This window comes from Dromaius novaehollandiae, chromosome 16 (genome assembly GCF_036370855.1).
Source record: "Dromaius novaehollandiae isolate bDroNov1 chromosome 16, bDroNov1.hap1, whole genome shotgun sequence".
Classification (NCBI taxonomy): Eukaryota; Metazoa; Chordata; class Aves; order Casuariiformes; family Dromaiidae; genus Dromaius; species Dromaius novaehollandiae.
Genome location: NC_088113.1, coordinates 6,770,711 through 6,787,202, shown reverse-complemented (window position 1 = coordinate 6,787,202; position 16,492 = coordinate 6,770,711). Strand labels below are relative to the sequence as shown.

The following is a 16,492-nucleotide window of genomic DNA, read 5'->3' as shown; positions in this document are numbered from 1 at the left end:
GAGACTATTGCTGGGAAGTGCTGTAAGAAGTTGGTTCAGTATGCTGAGCAGCTTCATCCCATCAGTCACAAATGTTTTGTTTTCATCTCTAAGTAGCTGAAGAAGTGTGTGCCTATCAGTAAATCTCCATCATCCCAACTGCAGCATGTTTCCTCAGATAAGGGTGCTGTGTAATGGCAATTATGTTTTCATTTGTTGTGAGAAAACTTAATACGCAGAGTGGCAGAAATATTATTCATCCTCTGTTAATTATGAGCTACTTACTGTAGGGAATCACGCAAAAACAAAAAATGTAATCAAATAAAATAAAAGGGAAGCGGCTTGAGTGCATGCCTTCATGCCGTGTGGAATTAGCTCCTGCAATACTCTGCCACCAATTATCGGTTAATAATGCCTCGTTGCTCTGGGTGTGACCTTGCCTTCAGCACTACAGTGGCAGAACTCCCTGTGGAGATGGGCGCAAGGACCCACGTTGTGGGCAGAGCCAGGGGACCGTGCTCCAGAAGAGCCCAACTGAGTGAATAACAGAGCTGCGGGATGGGGCTTGCCACTAATTCTGCCCCTGTGTATCCTGCTATGGGACTAAACTGCACTGGCTTAAATGGAGCTGCAGAGTCAAAGCAGAGTCCCAACAGAATCACAGAGCTTGGACCACCGCATTTTTTATTTTGCTGTGTTTTCCTCCACTAAGCTTTGGGATATGCCAGGAAAGAAAAGAATGGGATCATGCTATATGGCTCTAGGGCCTCACCAAGGAGCAGGAGCTATTTGTCTATGCAGATCCAGAATCAAGTAACTGGCACAAGCAGACATGTGGTCCCACATGGTCTAGCGGTTAGGATTCCTGGTTTTCACCCAGGCAGCCCGGGTTCGACTCCCGGTGTGGGAAAAATTGTATTTAATATTGTGCCCATTTTTGGGCCCCCCCGGACAAGAAAGATACTGACCTGCAAGTCCAGTGGAGGCCACCAGGAATCCTGGTCAGGGCTGGAGCACAGCATGGGGAAAGAGACCCTGAATGCTGGGTCTGTTGAAGACAAGAAAAACTCATTGTTCTCTGCAACTACCTGATAAGGAGATGTAGAGAAGGAGCCAGACTCTTCTCAGAGGTGTACAGTGGAAGGATGAGAGGCAACAGGCACAAGTTGGAGCAAGGGAAGTTCTTGTTAGGTATAGAGAATAAGTCTATCACCAGGTGGGTGGTGAAACGCTGGAATGGGGGCTCAGAGAAATCGTGGAGTCTCTGTTCTTGGAGATGTTCAAAACTCAAATAAGACAAGGCCCTAAGAAAAATGCTCCAGCTAGGCCTCTTTGGAGCAAGAGGTTGGACCAGAGACCTTCAGAGGACCCTTCTGACCCGATTATTCTATTGCTCTCATTTGCTGGTTTCATGAGGCAGCCAGCAGGTATCCCTTTACAGCTTGGGCTCCCAACCCTCTAGGAAAACTGTCTTGATATTAGAGACCTGACCATGGCCAAACAGACACTGGGAAACAAAGGACCCAACGGGGAGAAGAACATGGGACAAGTCTTGTGGCACATGTGGGATGGGACAAGGCAGGAGCAGACAGGAGAGGAGAAGGATGGGAACAGGTTAGGTCAGAGTCTGAAACTCCCAAACCAGGGGAAATACCAGGGATGTGTGGCAGTGCTGGCGAGTGGCCATCACAGCCTGTGACTTGTGCTCCAAAGTGGGATTGCTCCTCTTACCCAGCCATCTTTGGGCTGTGACTAGTGTTTCAAAATATTCATTCTTGGAACGTGTTAGGACAGTTTTAATTTCCCCAGGGACAAGATAGGAGGCTCTTCATCGTAGTGAGCTGCCTAAGCTCTCTTCACCTCTCTAATGACCCAGGGGATGGCTCTGCTGTGATGATGCTGGGTTACCTTAGAAATCAGTGAGACACCAATCTGCCTTGGAAGCATTGAAAATTACACAAAAACATTTATTTGAGATGGCAAGGAACACTTCTTTGAACAAACTAACAAAGAAGTAAGGCTGGAAACATTGGTTCCCTGATGGAGTTGCTGTTGTGACAGCATATCTGTACACCCTGCCCCTGCAGTTACCAGATCAGTTACACCAGGCCTGTAAAACACTTATGCATGGGTATAAATTTGTCCTGTGGGTAAGAAAAGAATGAAATAACAAGGGTACAATTTGTGCAACAGCTCAGCACCAGATGAGAATTGTTGGTAATGCATTTTTGAGCACTGTAAGCTTAATAGCCTGACACAATGCAGCAAGTGCTTTAATTCCCAAAGCAAGATTCCTTTTTTCCAAAATGTAATAAATAGCAATTGTAACATCTGTAAGGGAAAGATCACCATAGATCTATACCATATCTAATGAGAAACTTCCTTCTGATCTCATACCAGTAAATATGTAAGAGGAGGGAAGGACTATCTAGATTTTACCTCCCCTATAAGTAAAATACATATATGTACATAAAGGACAACACTTTTACAGAGGTATCTATCTGATACCTCTGCACAGTGTTAAAAGGCTTGGATATTTCAGAATTCAATGATACCATTGAAGAACTTTGCTTTTGTCGCATAAGAATTTCCAGCCGAATTGCTCAGATCATAACAGAGACCTACAACTCTATCACCGAGTACAAGCCCTAAAAAGGACACAAGTTGCAAACAATGTGATTTGAGTCATTTGAATAATGACTAAATTCTTGACTACTTGAGTCTTTCCAGGAATGACCAGGAACAGAAAAAAAAAAAGTGTGATTCATTATCTCATCCCTCAGTTGTGAATTTTTTTGCTCAGCTCTGCTGCTGGTATTGAAGGAGCAGATGCTTCCTTACTGTGCAGAAACTCATCGTGTGAAACAGTATTTTAACAGCTTTATCTGATATTTTATATCTCACTGTCAAACACAGCAATGATTCCACTTCTATTTGGGTAAGTAATCTGAAAAGAAGGCAGCAATAATCTCTCAGGAGAGCCAGGCACGGGACTAATTACTCCAGCTAGAGATTTGTAAAGACACATTTTCAGTGCTGGGATTTTATCATTCCACAGGGTAATTAAAAGACAACCCTGTCAAAGGAAATTTTACCATCTTAAATATTCTTTTTCCTCTATGAAGAATAACCCTTTCCAAGCTCAGCATTGGGATCACTTTATTTTCCAGTAGCACGTCATGGCTATTCATAATGCTTGCCTCCTAGCCAGCTCAAGCAGTGAAAATGCCATGCTCAGGTGCTTATGAAGGCTGGACAGAGCAGTGGTTATTCCTGTGCTGCCTCTGAATGACAAGCAGTGGGAAGAAGGGAGTGAAAGATGCTCTGAACTTGCTTTCTTGAGGCTAAACCCAGGAAGAAATTATCTGGCCATTGCAGAGGTTTAAAGAGACACTTCTCCTGGGCATGTTGATCAGATCGTCAAGCACTATAAATTAGAGTCCTGCATCAAAAAATGATCAGAGGCAGAATTTCTGCCTGAAATTCAGTTCTTCAGTGAAGCACTTACAGAAATCAGAACAAAGAAGCCTGTTCATTGCAATGGGTTATGAATCAGCCAGCTATTGAACTAGGGACCACGTCACAGGAACAGAAATAACGTTCATGGCTGCTGCAGAGAAAGGTTAATGTGTGCTCTTATGCACAGAGGTTGCCCTTAGGCCATCCCCCATACACCTGTGTGCGGAGCAGTCACTGTACAGGGTGAGGAACACGGTACTGCTTAGATGTCCCTCTTGAGATTTGCACAGCACCATGCTTTTTGTGCCAGGCCAGCTCGGTACAACAAGCAATGATCGTGACGTCCTGCCAAGGTGACAACAGCAGCAGCTTTTGCCCCCTTTAGAGTCATATGAGGAAAAGCAACGAAACCTGGACTCGTGGAAGGATTATCCTTCTTCAGTGGGCTCCTCTCTTGAATGGAGGCAGGGTGTAAAGCAGAGTTCCAAGAACAAATGATTGGCATAGGGGATTTAGGCACATGTTCACAAATGGCATGGAAGAACAAATTACATTCAGGGCTAGATCTTTCTTTATCCAAACAAATTCATCCCTGCTAGGCCAACAAGAGTCAAACCATTTAACATCCAGACTTTCCTGCATAGGCTGCTGCTGCATTTTCCGAAAGGCTTCAGGCCATGTATTCCTTTGGATTGGGCACTGTGCCTCCTCCAGGGAAGCTGAACCCATTTGGGTTCAGCTTGCGAACAGGGTGATAACAACACAGGATGGTCCAGGTAGACAGCGGCATGGAGAACACATCGGGATTGCCCACTTCACACGATGCTGGGCAGCCTGGGGCCTCCTCTGCTTTGTCCTGTGTCCCAGACAGCCCTTTTCTCCATCCTTTTGCTTAAAACCTGCTCCTTTTTAAGGAGGGTTTTATGTCCAGGTCTAATTTGAATGAAAGTAAAGATTCGGAAGTTAAGGAGTTAATTTTTAGAGACACAAAAAGTTTGGAGCTGCCTTAAGTGTCCTTGAGTAGAAAAGGAAAACACTGGCTGTAGTTTGAGAACAGGCCACTGCACCTGCACATCGTCTTGTTTTCTGCTCTCCTTTCTCTTCTCCTTTAGTGCCTCTTGATACATACTGGGAATGGGATTGTGACAGGCCAGTGAGACTGGTGTGACATGTATAATGAGAATGAAGTATTATAAAAAGCAATGGTATCATGAAATTAGCATCACCCAACTGCCTGTTCCTTGGCATCCTGCTGGATTCCATCTTTATCTGGGCATTGTTTAACTGGCTAACTGTTATATTTAATTTATTTATGTTTAACTTCCCGTGAGCACATAGAAATATAAATTTAGCATTAGAAGATAACTTAACAAAGGATTCTTTTTTGGAGAGATTCACTATTCATATTGCAGCTTGCAGGGCTTTTTCCCAGGATGTGAAATTTTTAGGCACTGGCTGTGCCAATTCCAGCCAAACCCTGGCAGAAGGCAGTTAAAACTGCCCAGCAAAAGAGACAGTTGCCGAGTGGGTTCAATGCATGGGGTTTGCCTTGCTGAGTTCCCAATTTGCCTTCCACCAGCACCCCACTTTCCTCAGTGTCCCCTCACTACTTTGCACTGGGTTTCTCTCCCCGCTGCACAGATCACTTCTCAGATTGGGGCTTCTTGCAGGTACGACACTAAGTTTTCCTAAACCTGGGTACAAGAGAGCTGCTCAGGCTGTGGAGTGGGCTCCATGGCATGAGTTTGTTTAGTTGTTAAAAACTATAAAAAAGGACCCTCTAGGAACATGACAATCTCTTGAGCTGAGTTGACAATCTCTTGAGCTGAGTTCAAGTCTCATGAAATATCAGTGATGACTGTGGAAATACACTTCATTATCAGAACTGGGGAGTGCCTCTGCACTGGTCGTGTCCCAGCACAGGGCTTCTCCCACCAGTTTCTGGATTTTCTGTCTGATTTTAGGACTGGTGAAGTTGGAGGGCCTCCACATTCCCATGGACAAGTCAAAGTCTCTGGAGGAAAAGTAAAATAGCAAATGGAGATGAGAAAGGCAGCGTGAGCTTCCCATTTACTACTCCAACCACTCTGGTCAGGCCAAAGAGCCTCAGTGCGAACAGCATTGAGTTATAGTCATTTACTTTTTTTCCCCCAAATCAGTATTTAGAAACTTTCTCATGTTTCTGTGAAGATGATTCCTTATCACCCTCTGTATCTGCTAGAGAATTCTCTGATCAACAGGAACTTTATGCTAGGAATGGCCTAATTAAGGAAAATTAGCATTTTATCATATAATACTAGCATTTAATCCTATATTCATGCAGCCTGCTTTAAATATACTCCCTGCACGTCCTTTCCTGTAAGTCTCTCATGCTATGCCAGCTCCACTCTGTTTTTATCTGTAAGGAATTGAGCTCGTACCTGTGACAGGTGCAGTGTGTGTAAAATCTTTTGATCATCACACAAACCACTCATCCTGATGTCCTTTAATCTAAGCAATGCAAAGAAAATCCTATGCACTAGCTTTACGCTTCTTCCATCTCCCTGAGTTTAAACAGGAGGCTCCGCAGCTACAGATCAATGGACCTAAATTGTTTGTCTTTAACTTAGGTGGGTTTAAAGGAAAGCTGCTCAGCCCAGCTGTCTGGAAGTTCACAAGATGGGAAGGGCTGCATGTTGTCTGGTGACGAGGGAATTTGAGTTATCTTTGAAACTTGGTTTAGTTTTTACAGCAGTCAAGTAATTAAACAGGAGAAAAAAATCACAGCAAATCACTTACCTGCTACATTTTTCACATCTTTCGTGTTGTTATTCTGAAGCTAATAGTGGAATTCTTTAATTTATCAATTATTAAGAATTTCTGTAATTCACAAATGTAGTTGAGAATTTTTTTTCCTCTAAGAATTGTTCCTGAATAATTTGTGGGGAATAGTCGATATTCAAATGTTGCTATTGGTTCTCATGGGGTGCGTGAACCATCTGCGCATTAGTATCTCTAGACTGGCTGGTTCTGGGATCCACCCAATTAGACATAAGCAGTGGGATGGAGGATCCCACTTAGTGCAATCAAACACATCTCAAAACCCACTCCTGGTGAATTGTCCAGTCTAACATTTTCTCTCCTCATGGGTATGTGAGCGTTAGTGATGCAGTGTTGTAGGAAGAGAAGAGGAAAGAATCAGGGTATTGAAATCTGCTTGCATCTTCCAGTGAGGATCTGGGGCCCATCATCCTGGTGCTCGCTCACCGTGGATATAATCCCTGGGAATGAAACCTGTTCCCTCTCACAGTGCAGGGCAGGGAAACACCTGTTAAATCTAAAACATAAAGTTTTGCTCTTTGATATTTTCCTGCAGGTCTTCAGATTCCCGGGAGGCATGAGAAAGCCTTTCCAGCCTTTGATGACTGCATGGACTCTGGGCTCTCCTAAACTCAATTACTGTCATGTTTCTACCTCCTTTCACAAAGCACTGGGCTTCATGACCAGGGCAGCCCCTTCCAGCCCGACGGTCCTGTCAAATGGAGGAGGAAGGGGAAAATCAGTGATGTGGATGTAGCATTTCTGAGAATTGTGCTGGCTGAACTGAAGAAGGCTTATAGCATCTCCTGAGCATTGGAGAGCTGGCCTTGCTGAGGGTGGACAGCGAACAGCACCAGGGAAACAGCAGCCTTCCTGCCCCACTCTTTTGGAGAAGGGGAGGGTGCCAGCTTGAGGGGCAAAGATTCGCCTCTTCGTGGTGGCATAGACCTGCTGACCCCCATGCAGTCGCCAGCCGCGGCAGTGCCAGCGATGCTCTGTGCTATGATGCAAGGCACAGCTGGATTAAGCCCACAGGCACTAAATCCCTGCCAGAAAAGCTTTAGAGAAGTAGCTGGGTACCCAGGGATCCCAAGAGGGAGGTGCCATCGGGTGACTCCATGCAATCATCGTATTTTGCCTGCCCAAACAAGTGTGCATGGAAAGCAGGTTCCCCAGGCGCCTGCCTAGACTGTTGAAAATGTGACCCACTATTTTATTTTATAGCTGACTAAAAGGTTAATTTCAAATTTAATATACCATGAGTATATTTATACTGTCTGTGAGTGGGGAGCAAAGTTTCTCACTTTGAGACTAAATCTTCTTTTTCTAGGAAAAAAAAAAAGGTACCGGTCCCTTTAATAGTGCCATCAAAATGTTACAAGAAAATAACAAAACCCCTCCACGCTATGCAAAATATCAGAGAAGCCTTTTTTCCATTACAGTGGTCACAGGCCATTTTGCTCTTCAGTGGTGACAGGGGACCATTAGAATACAATCCCTGATGCCTGCATATCATAATGAAAATCATATTTCTTCCCAAACTGGTACATCAATTGTCTTTTTAGCAACCTGGGAAGTGCAGCTGTATGCAAACCAGCGAATGGTCCTTCACTCTTAATCTCTTCTCCTGCAAGATAAGTGATAACTTCTTAATGTAACTTTCCAGTCTGGTAAATAAGAAGCAGCTACAACATGATCCTGTGCTTTAAGCAGAATCATGTTCCTGAGGCTGAGTAGCTACGTTTTGTAGTAGCCAGGGCAGGAAAACCGGTTTGGATAAAATCAGAGCATCTCTCTTTCTCTCTTTCTCTCTCTCTCTCTCTCTCTCTCTCCCCCGCCCCCAGCACCTGTCTGAAAATCTGCAAATCAACCCATTTGCATTTCTAAAATCATGCGCTGCTGGAACGCAGGCCTATTCCAAGTAAAACCAGCAGCAAGACTCTGTCCCAGCTCATCCTGCAGCCTAGGCACATGTGAGAGGCATGGATGAAGGGTACAGTTTCATGCTGGTGAGGAAGCGAAGAGCTAGGGGCTGACTGACACATAGGCAATGCAGGGGTGAGGCAGACATGAGCAGACCTGGCAGCTCCCTCCAACTCTCTCCCCAACAGACCTCGTAGTGACGAGGTCCTCGTAGCACAAGTCCATCCGCATCAAGCGTTGCTGATTTTTTTACCTGCGACCCATTCGCCTGTGCGATCCCATGTGTCTGCCAAGTCACTGGCTGCACAAAGTGCTACGTACCTGCTCTCAGGGCATCTGGTATATCCTGAATTCAAGGCGAGATCAGAGTTGGGGCTGGCCTTTCTTCTGCAAGGGATGCAGGCTGGACCACGAGACTGGACAGCAGGCACTTTGCAACCCACCACAGAGACCTCAAACCACGGGTGCGCATGCATGTGTGTCCATCCACCTATTTGCATGAATTGGAGACTGAAGAATTACATTTCACTTATACAACACAAATGATTAAATCAAAAAGAATGAGCTTCCAAGGGCATTTCTGGCAACAGCAGATGCTCTCATGTGCTGTGTATGGAAGTGACCATCAATCAAATCCCTTTACTTTGCACTATCTCCTTTGGGACAGCAACACTTACATAGCTAAGGGACAAAACCTGCCTTGTGCATGAGCATCACCTCACCCATACAGTTCAAACTCAGGAACCAGGGGAAGAAATGTGAACCAAAAACTGGAGACATTTCCTTGAAAAAAACATAGCAGGCTGACTTTGGAAAGATTTTCCTCCTGGAGGTGTTAGTTTTTTGTTTCAATTTTTTTTACTGCCCCAAATCTGCATTTTTTATTTGGCAAAATAAAGGATTTTTTTCTAAAAACTCTTGCATGGATCTAGGCAGCAGGCCCTTGAGAGATGCCCAGCGCAAGAAGCCAGGAGAGAGGTGGGGCACCGGGCTTCCTGCAGCTGCCGCCATGCACACCGGCCCGGCTGCAGCTCCCGCTGCTGGGAGCTGCGCGTGGTGCACGTTACCTGTGCTGAGCATGCTGGAAGCCCAGGCTGAGGTGCAAATCAGTATTAGCTGCAACAATTGCAATCATCTTTCCAAACAAAGCTGCGCGAGTGCTGCCTTTGTGCGTCTGAGCCTTCTCACCGTCAACATCTCCAGGCCCAGGGGCACCCTGTGCTCCTGAACATGTCAACTCCCCCAGCAGCCAGGCTCGGATCCTCCACAGGAGTCTCTTTAAATGACTTGCAGGCAACCCCAGTCTGCACCCACCATGCAGGAGAAAGGAGACATCCTTGTCCAGGAGCCTGGTCACAAAAGACCTGAGGTTTCCTATAATCCCATCCGCTTAGGGGCCACTGCAGCCCACGTGGATTTGGGGAAGGCGCAGGCACAGCCACGCTGTCGTTCAGCTCCCCAGGCAGCCAACACGAGGAGGATTTTCAAGGAAATTTGTTCCTTTAACTCTTCCAACAGCCCTGGCTCCCCCATGGCTCTGGTGTTGCCCAGGATGGGAGCATGCCAGTCTCTTGGTGCTGAAGTAAGTTGTGCCTTTTTTCTCTCTTTTTTTTCCCCCTCTTGCTCATGTGCATGGAGAACCTCGAGGAACGAATAATTCAATCTGCTGCTGGATTGCCAAAGACTTTAATGAAATCGCTATTTATTTAGTGTCGTCTGATACCACATCTACAGTGACAAGGTGGGGGACTGAGTAATAACAGGTCCGGAAGGCAAGCACAGAGAAGAGAGTGCCACCAAAATAGGAGCAGTCTGTGCTCCAAAAATATATGATTTCAGTTTCTAGTTTAATTAGAATTTATTTTTAAGCAGGTTTTCATCAACTAATGAAACAACTGTCATTGATGAACTACTGCTGGGCAGGCTGGAGTAGATTTTAATCTGCAACCAGCAGCTCAGACAGCTAGTGTGAGGGGAGCCGGAGGAAAGTCTATTAGAGATAGACATCAATTTAAAATTTCTCATCTTAACGGAGTATCGATGCAGAGGGGAAACTGTTACAGAGTGGAGAATTACATCATTAGATAACTGATCCAAATTCAGGGCTCACCTTAAAAACTAAATGCTGTTGTAGACAGCTCATTCTGTTAACTGCCAAAAGAGGGTTATTTCTTACTGGATAATCATGCCTTTGAAGTTCATGCTGTGTATGGTGAGGGGTTTTGGAGATTAGTGGCAAACATCTGCCTGCAGCCCCAATGGGCACCCACCAGGTTCCAGCCCCACAGCTGGTTTTGGTTTTAAAAGTCCTGCAAACAGTCCAGGCAGGTGCTCTCTGAGGGAGGATTGAAAATGCCCACAACAGACCCAGGTGCTGTGGTGTCTGACCACCCCACAGTGCTGGACATCAGGTTGCTTTACATCCCGGTGCAGACATGCAGCGCCACTGTTGCCATCCTGCTGATGGGGAAACTGAGGCACGGCAAAGTTATGCAAATGCCTCAAGGTTGACCTGTTCATTGCAGATCATGGGAATAAACCTGGGTCTCCTGAGGACTGTCCTAGCACTCTAACACCTGATATCCTTCACCCATCAAGAGCATTACGTCCTTAAGCCTGGTTATTTCCAAGTAGCTGGACACTCCTGTGCTTTGGAAAAGGCCTCCATGGCTACCTGTCACACCTGCACCTAGCAGTGCCCGGGGGGGTGTAATCACAAGAGCCCCGATGCCAGGGCAGTCACCAGGCCAGCTGCCTCTGCCGCTGCCCAGGGCAATGGAAAATTCACCAATGGCATGAAATCACAAGTGACAAGTGTCGAAATCACTGATGACAACTAATGTGCTGTTTCCCATGGCCTTTTGCTGAGGCTTGGGCAGAAACCGTCCTTTGGGCCTCTGGAGTTGGGTCTCGACGGTGGTGGTGGCTTGCTCCAGTGGGGGACTGGCGCCAGAAGTGCCGAAAGCAGGGCCTGGCCCCCAGCGTGGGCATGCAGGAGAGCAGCGCGTGTCTACCCGGGGATTCACACGGGGCGGGCATGCTGGGCAGAAAGCACAGAGCAAGGCTTGCGTGGCCTGCAAAACACTTCCCAAAGAGGAAAGCATGAAATCTCCCCAAGTCCCTGCTCTGGGTGATGGGTGGGGGGTGCCACGCTCTCCGGATGCAGCAGTGAAGATAAGGACAGCCCTTCACCACGCAGCCCTGGGAGATGTGAGAGCCTTGAGGCTGCCTGAGAGGTGCTGCAGCCTGCGGTCCCACCAGCCGCCTTCCACCGAGCTGGGACGAAGCGCCGCTGGTCTCTCGCTCAGAGCAGCCCTCTGAGCCCAGTTACCCTCCACGAGAGACCTTTGCACTGGCAGTGAACAAGCGTAAAAGCCAACCGCGGCAGGGCAGGAGCCTTTCCCCCCTGCTTTCGCACAGATGTGCAGGATGCTCGGAGGCACCAGGTGAAGGAGACACGGGTCTTGTCCCAGGGCAGTCCCGGGACTGTCACACAGCAGTTTCTGAGGCAGATCCAGACAGAATCAGGGCAGGAAGGGAAATCTTTCAAAGGATGTTTGACACAGGAGAATTTGTTTTTACCTCTTTCCTTTAAAAAGCAAAGCAAAGCAAAACAAAACAACCTAGGAAATTACATGCATGCTTTTGGAATGAGAAACTAGCTCAGGGTCATCTATGTTTATTTCCAACATTTTATCTTATTTCCGTGTGCATTTTTTCAAAGCAAAGCTCTTTTTTTTCCTTCCATTTAGTCTGCCCAGCAGCCTGAGCTCTGGAAGGTGAGCTTAGTGCAGCGCTGTCGTAAACAACCCAAGTTCGCACACAAAGGCATTCCTCCTTCTCCACGAGGGGCTCTCTCCTTCCCAGTCTACTCGCACTGCTCTGTGCAGCATTTACCATCCTGGAGAGGAATAAGGACGCAAACACATCCAGCATTTTTTAGGACCATACCGGTGATGCCCGTACTTAGACGACACCGCTTTCTGTTCTTGTGGTCAAAACAAGCATGACCATGGGCAAGCCTGAAATGCGGCACTATGAGGTCCCAGGCTGGTGAGACTCTTTTTTGGTTACTCCAATCAATTCTGCTCTGATCTGGGGAGGCAGAGCATCGGGAAAGTCCCCCATTTCCTGGCCACTCTGCAGGAACACATTGGCCATGGCTGGAGCCAGCATGGACTGGCGAAGCGGGTACCGCAGCACCATGGGAGGGCAATGACAGCAGGGACATGGCCCAGGCAGTGACAGCATGGCAGCCAGGGAAATATTATGAAGGGAAGAGCTGGAGTGTGGCTTCTCTGGGCCATCCCGCTGGAGTCGCCAGCCCCAGTAGCTCCTTCAACCCAAGCAGCACATCTTGGACAGGATCAAAGTATCAGAGAACGATGTTCTGCTTCTTCACCCCAACCAGTCCCTGGCCTGTCAGCCACCGGCGGGATCCCCAGCAGCACTCCTGCCCAGCTCCCGGCAGGTCGGTCCCGAGAGCCATCGCCCACAGCACAGAGGCACACTAGGCTCACACTGCTGCCCCTTCCCACACCCTTCTGCAAGCCAGTTTCTAGGGGAGAAGATTTGGGTGCTTTTTTTTTGCAGCAGCAGCAGCAGAGAAAAGTGAAAATTTATGTTATGTGGCGTTTCTCTTTATTATTTTTCTGGAATGAAATGGAGTTTTTTGATATATCGAATATATTTAATATTCAAATGCCACGAATTTGCAGGACAGAGCAGACAGAGACTGCCTCTTGCGATAAGAGACATTATTACTGTTGCGAAGAATTCCTTTAAGATTCCATCTTAATCGTTCTGCTATTGAAATGGAAGAATAAAGTAATAAAATTAGATGTTTTGAAAAGACTTGATTAAAAAAGTAATTATCCTGCCAGCTTGCGGGTTTCCACTTCCTGCCAGACTCCTCCAGCTCAGCCCCCCTCGCTGGGCAGAGCCCTGGGGAGGCACCCACCAGTCGTGGAGTTGTCACTGGTTATTGAGCTGGGTCAGCTGAGTGACCAGCCCATGGGGGACCCCTGGCCCCTGACCAGCTGGTCAGCAGGAGCTCCAGGTTGCTGTCATCCCCAGCTTCCCCCAACCCCCTTTAAATGAGTTTTTTTAAAAAAAAAAACTTGGGGAAAAGGCTTGGGAGCAACCTGCAGATTGGGGTGCTGTGAGGCTGGGACTGCTGGAGACCAAGTCCGGGAGCACTGAGCCCAGGGGATCAGTGGGCTGGCACGTGGCAGTCTTGAGGGGCAACCTGCCACCCTGCCTAATGCAGGGTTATTGCTGGGAGCCGAGGCCACGCTATGGTCTGGCTCCTCACTCAGGCCGTTAAGGTGAAGGAAAAGGCACCGCTTCCTCCCAGCAGCCCTAAATTCCTCCTTTGGGGCTTCATCTGCCTGTGCAAGCGTGTGCAGGAACCCTCTGAAGTCTGGTGTGCTGGGAGCATGCACCACATCTTGTTTGAGAGTGCCTGGTGCCAAGGTGCCTCACCTCCACGGGCACATCTGGGCACTCCGCTTACCAAAGCCCTGGCACAGGGCTGCCCACAACCTGCTGAAGGTCCCAGCCCTGCACACCACAGGCCAGGCCAGGAGGGACTCAGGAATGATGCTCTGGTACCGGGGGATGGTGCATTCTCCCTGTGCGTGGGATGGGGTACGGCGTCACCAAGACTGCACCACAGGCCTCGGCAGTGACTGGCCATGCTGGAGAAACGGACCTTTGCAAGGAGATGAAGAGGGATGGCTGCAAGCTGAGCTGTGCCAGGTCTCCCAGGCCCTCACAGCTGTAATTGTGGAGCTCGTTCATTCTGCATTTCTAATGGGGAAACACAGATGGTGACAGCTGAGTGCAAAATGCATCTATTAAAATCTGCCGTTGATTGTTCCTCATAATGGGCTTTGGGTCCTTTGAAATATGCTGCTGAGAATTCACATCTTCATTTTGGGATGTAGCAGGTTATAGGAGACTTGTGCCTGTGTCTATCTTTGTCTCTTGCCCATCTCTTGACATGTTCTAGTTGTCACTCATTATTTTCACAGCTGAATGACTGGCGACTGGGGCTCCATTTGTGCTGTGTGCTGTACTCACAGGCTAAGCAGGGACCAAAGGGGAGTCAGAGATGTCCAGGCACAATAAGGAATTTCTCCAAATGGAGAAATACTGCCATCCAAGGAGGATGCCCTTCTCAAGAGGAGGGCTGGGCATACTCCAAGGCTGCGATTTAAAGGATCAGAGGAACTGGGAGCTCAGGCAGTGGGTTAGTGGGGAAGGGAGCCTTGCAATGACAAGAGGAAATCAGCAGCAAGAACTTGTTTTGTGAAAGCTGCAGGTGCTGGAAAGGCAACTCTCCCTTTGGAAAGCTGGAGGAAAAAGGAGGGTGCGATGAGTAGTTGCAATCTCCCTCTATGTGCAAGGAGCAGGTCTGGGCAGGTCAGCACAGACCTCTCCCAGCACAAGGCATTTGTGCACCCCCTCCATGCCCCACAGACCAGGGCATTATATACTGCACAGTCAGCCTACGGGTGAACATGTCGGGTGAACGTTGCTTTGCAAGGACTGTGTGCAGCTAGGCTGTGTGTCCCAGCCGTTAGCCACAGTGATTGCTGGGCAATGAAACAAAATCCGCTGTAGAGCGGAAACTAGAGACGGTTTGAATATCGCACTCAGACTCAGTGACACAGGCATGGGAGCGGTGTGAAAATCCGTTAATTCTCAACATACAGGGCAGAGTTTTCAAGCAATTTTCCACACAGCAGCATATCTAAAATGAGCATAGCAACACCCACCTATTTCTCACACAGATACATACTGGAACCGGGAACCGTGTGACCACAGGCCTGTCTGCACGCACAGACCTACGGGGCAGGGAAGCGCGTTGCTGCATGTGCCACATGCACCAAAGGAGATGGGATGGTGACAGAAGTGTGGACCCCCCATTTCAGCGTCATGGACGTTGGCACATTCACAAGAGGACTCTGTTAGGCGATCGAGCACAAAGTGTGCATGCTCTGAAGTGTTGCCTTTAGCTGTGCTAATCAAGTGTGGGTCTCTTGCTGGATGCCCATTGCTGTCTGACTGCCCTACCCACCAAGTCCCTACAATAGCTACAGAAAAAGCAGGGAGGTGGGAGAACTCAATGGGCCTGGAAATCACGGTGAGGTCTTGTGATGGGCATCCTGAACGCGAGGCCTGTTAAGTTGGTGGGTATTTTTAAAAGCAGCTTTGACTGTCTCTGTGCATGAGCTCTTGATTAAGTGGAGATTCATTTTTGTAGACAAAGCTGTTTGCTTTTAGCTACAGCAGTTTGGTCTCATCTTTAATCATTTAAGAACAGAGTGCAAAGCTGCTCAGTTGCAGAACAGTCTGAAGAAACCAGAAGTGTCTGAGAGACCAAGCTCGTATTGGCCAAGCCAGGCTGCTTCTGCTAGGAAAGAATAAAGCCTTTGTGCTCATATACATTGCTTTCTGTTTAGGGAGCTTGGATGGATAGGGAGGTAGAGGAGAAACAGCATGACTCCTGCTGAGTGTGATGAGTTGCTAAAGGCGCTCAGGAAAGGAGGCGGCATGTAAACCCTTCCTGAGAAGCCAAGTCAGAGCTGATTTATCGGAGATACCATTACACCATGGTCAGTGGTACCCACGAGACCAGCCAATGCATGGGGTGCCAGAGGAAAAACCTCAAAGATGTGGAGCAAGTTTGATGCTAGGTCCAGACTTTTCCACTCGTGCCCACTGAGGAGAGTGGTCCAGGCTCCCCTGACACCAGCCAGAGCCTCCTCGAGGGCCAGGCCTGCTGCTGACCCAGCAGCCCTGCCCCATGCCTTGTGGCTGCTGCTTGCAGCCCCATCCAAGGACTTTGCCGGCTCTGCCCAGGGCCCTGCACTCCTCACTACCTACGAGCCACTGGCTCCACAAACGCTTTGCTCTCTTGCCACGGAAAGTCATTGCTTCACTGGAGAAAATTTCAGAGCTGGCAAGATTTCTCCTGAGTCGGAGACTCAGCGAAGCTCTCTTGCTGCTCCAGCAGTGACCTTATAATTAAGCAGTGTAGAGGACACTGCTCCCAGCCAGCTCCCTGAGTGCTTATATTTCAGTTTGGGCTACATCCAGCTCTAGTAAATCCATTAATTACACTTCATACAGTGGCATTTACTGACGAATGAAAGATTTCATTAAGTCTGCCTGCTTCCTAAAGTACAGTAAGACCTCGGACAAGCTCCCCTGAGTCCTGGCCCCGGTTATTTAAGTAGCATTGCCTTGCCTGCTTGTTACACACACTCCTCACCTGCAGGGAGGATTTAACCAAAGATCTTCTCTCTTATCTCCACTGTGCTGC

General features: G+C 48.0%; 1 non-coding gene across 1 annotated transcript; it reads left to right on the top strand.

Moving 5' to 3' along the window:
• Nucleotides 1-817: 817 nt before the first annotated feature.
• On the top strand, nucleotides 818-889 carry TRNAE-UUC (transfer RNA glutamic acid (anticodon UUC)). Its single transcript has one exon. It is a non-coding gene; the product is annotated as a tRNA-Glu (tRNA).
• Nucleotides 890-16,492: the final 15,603 nt, after the last annotated feature.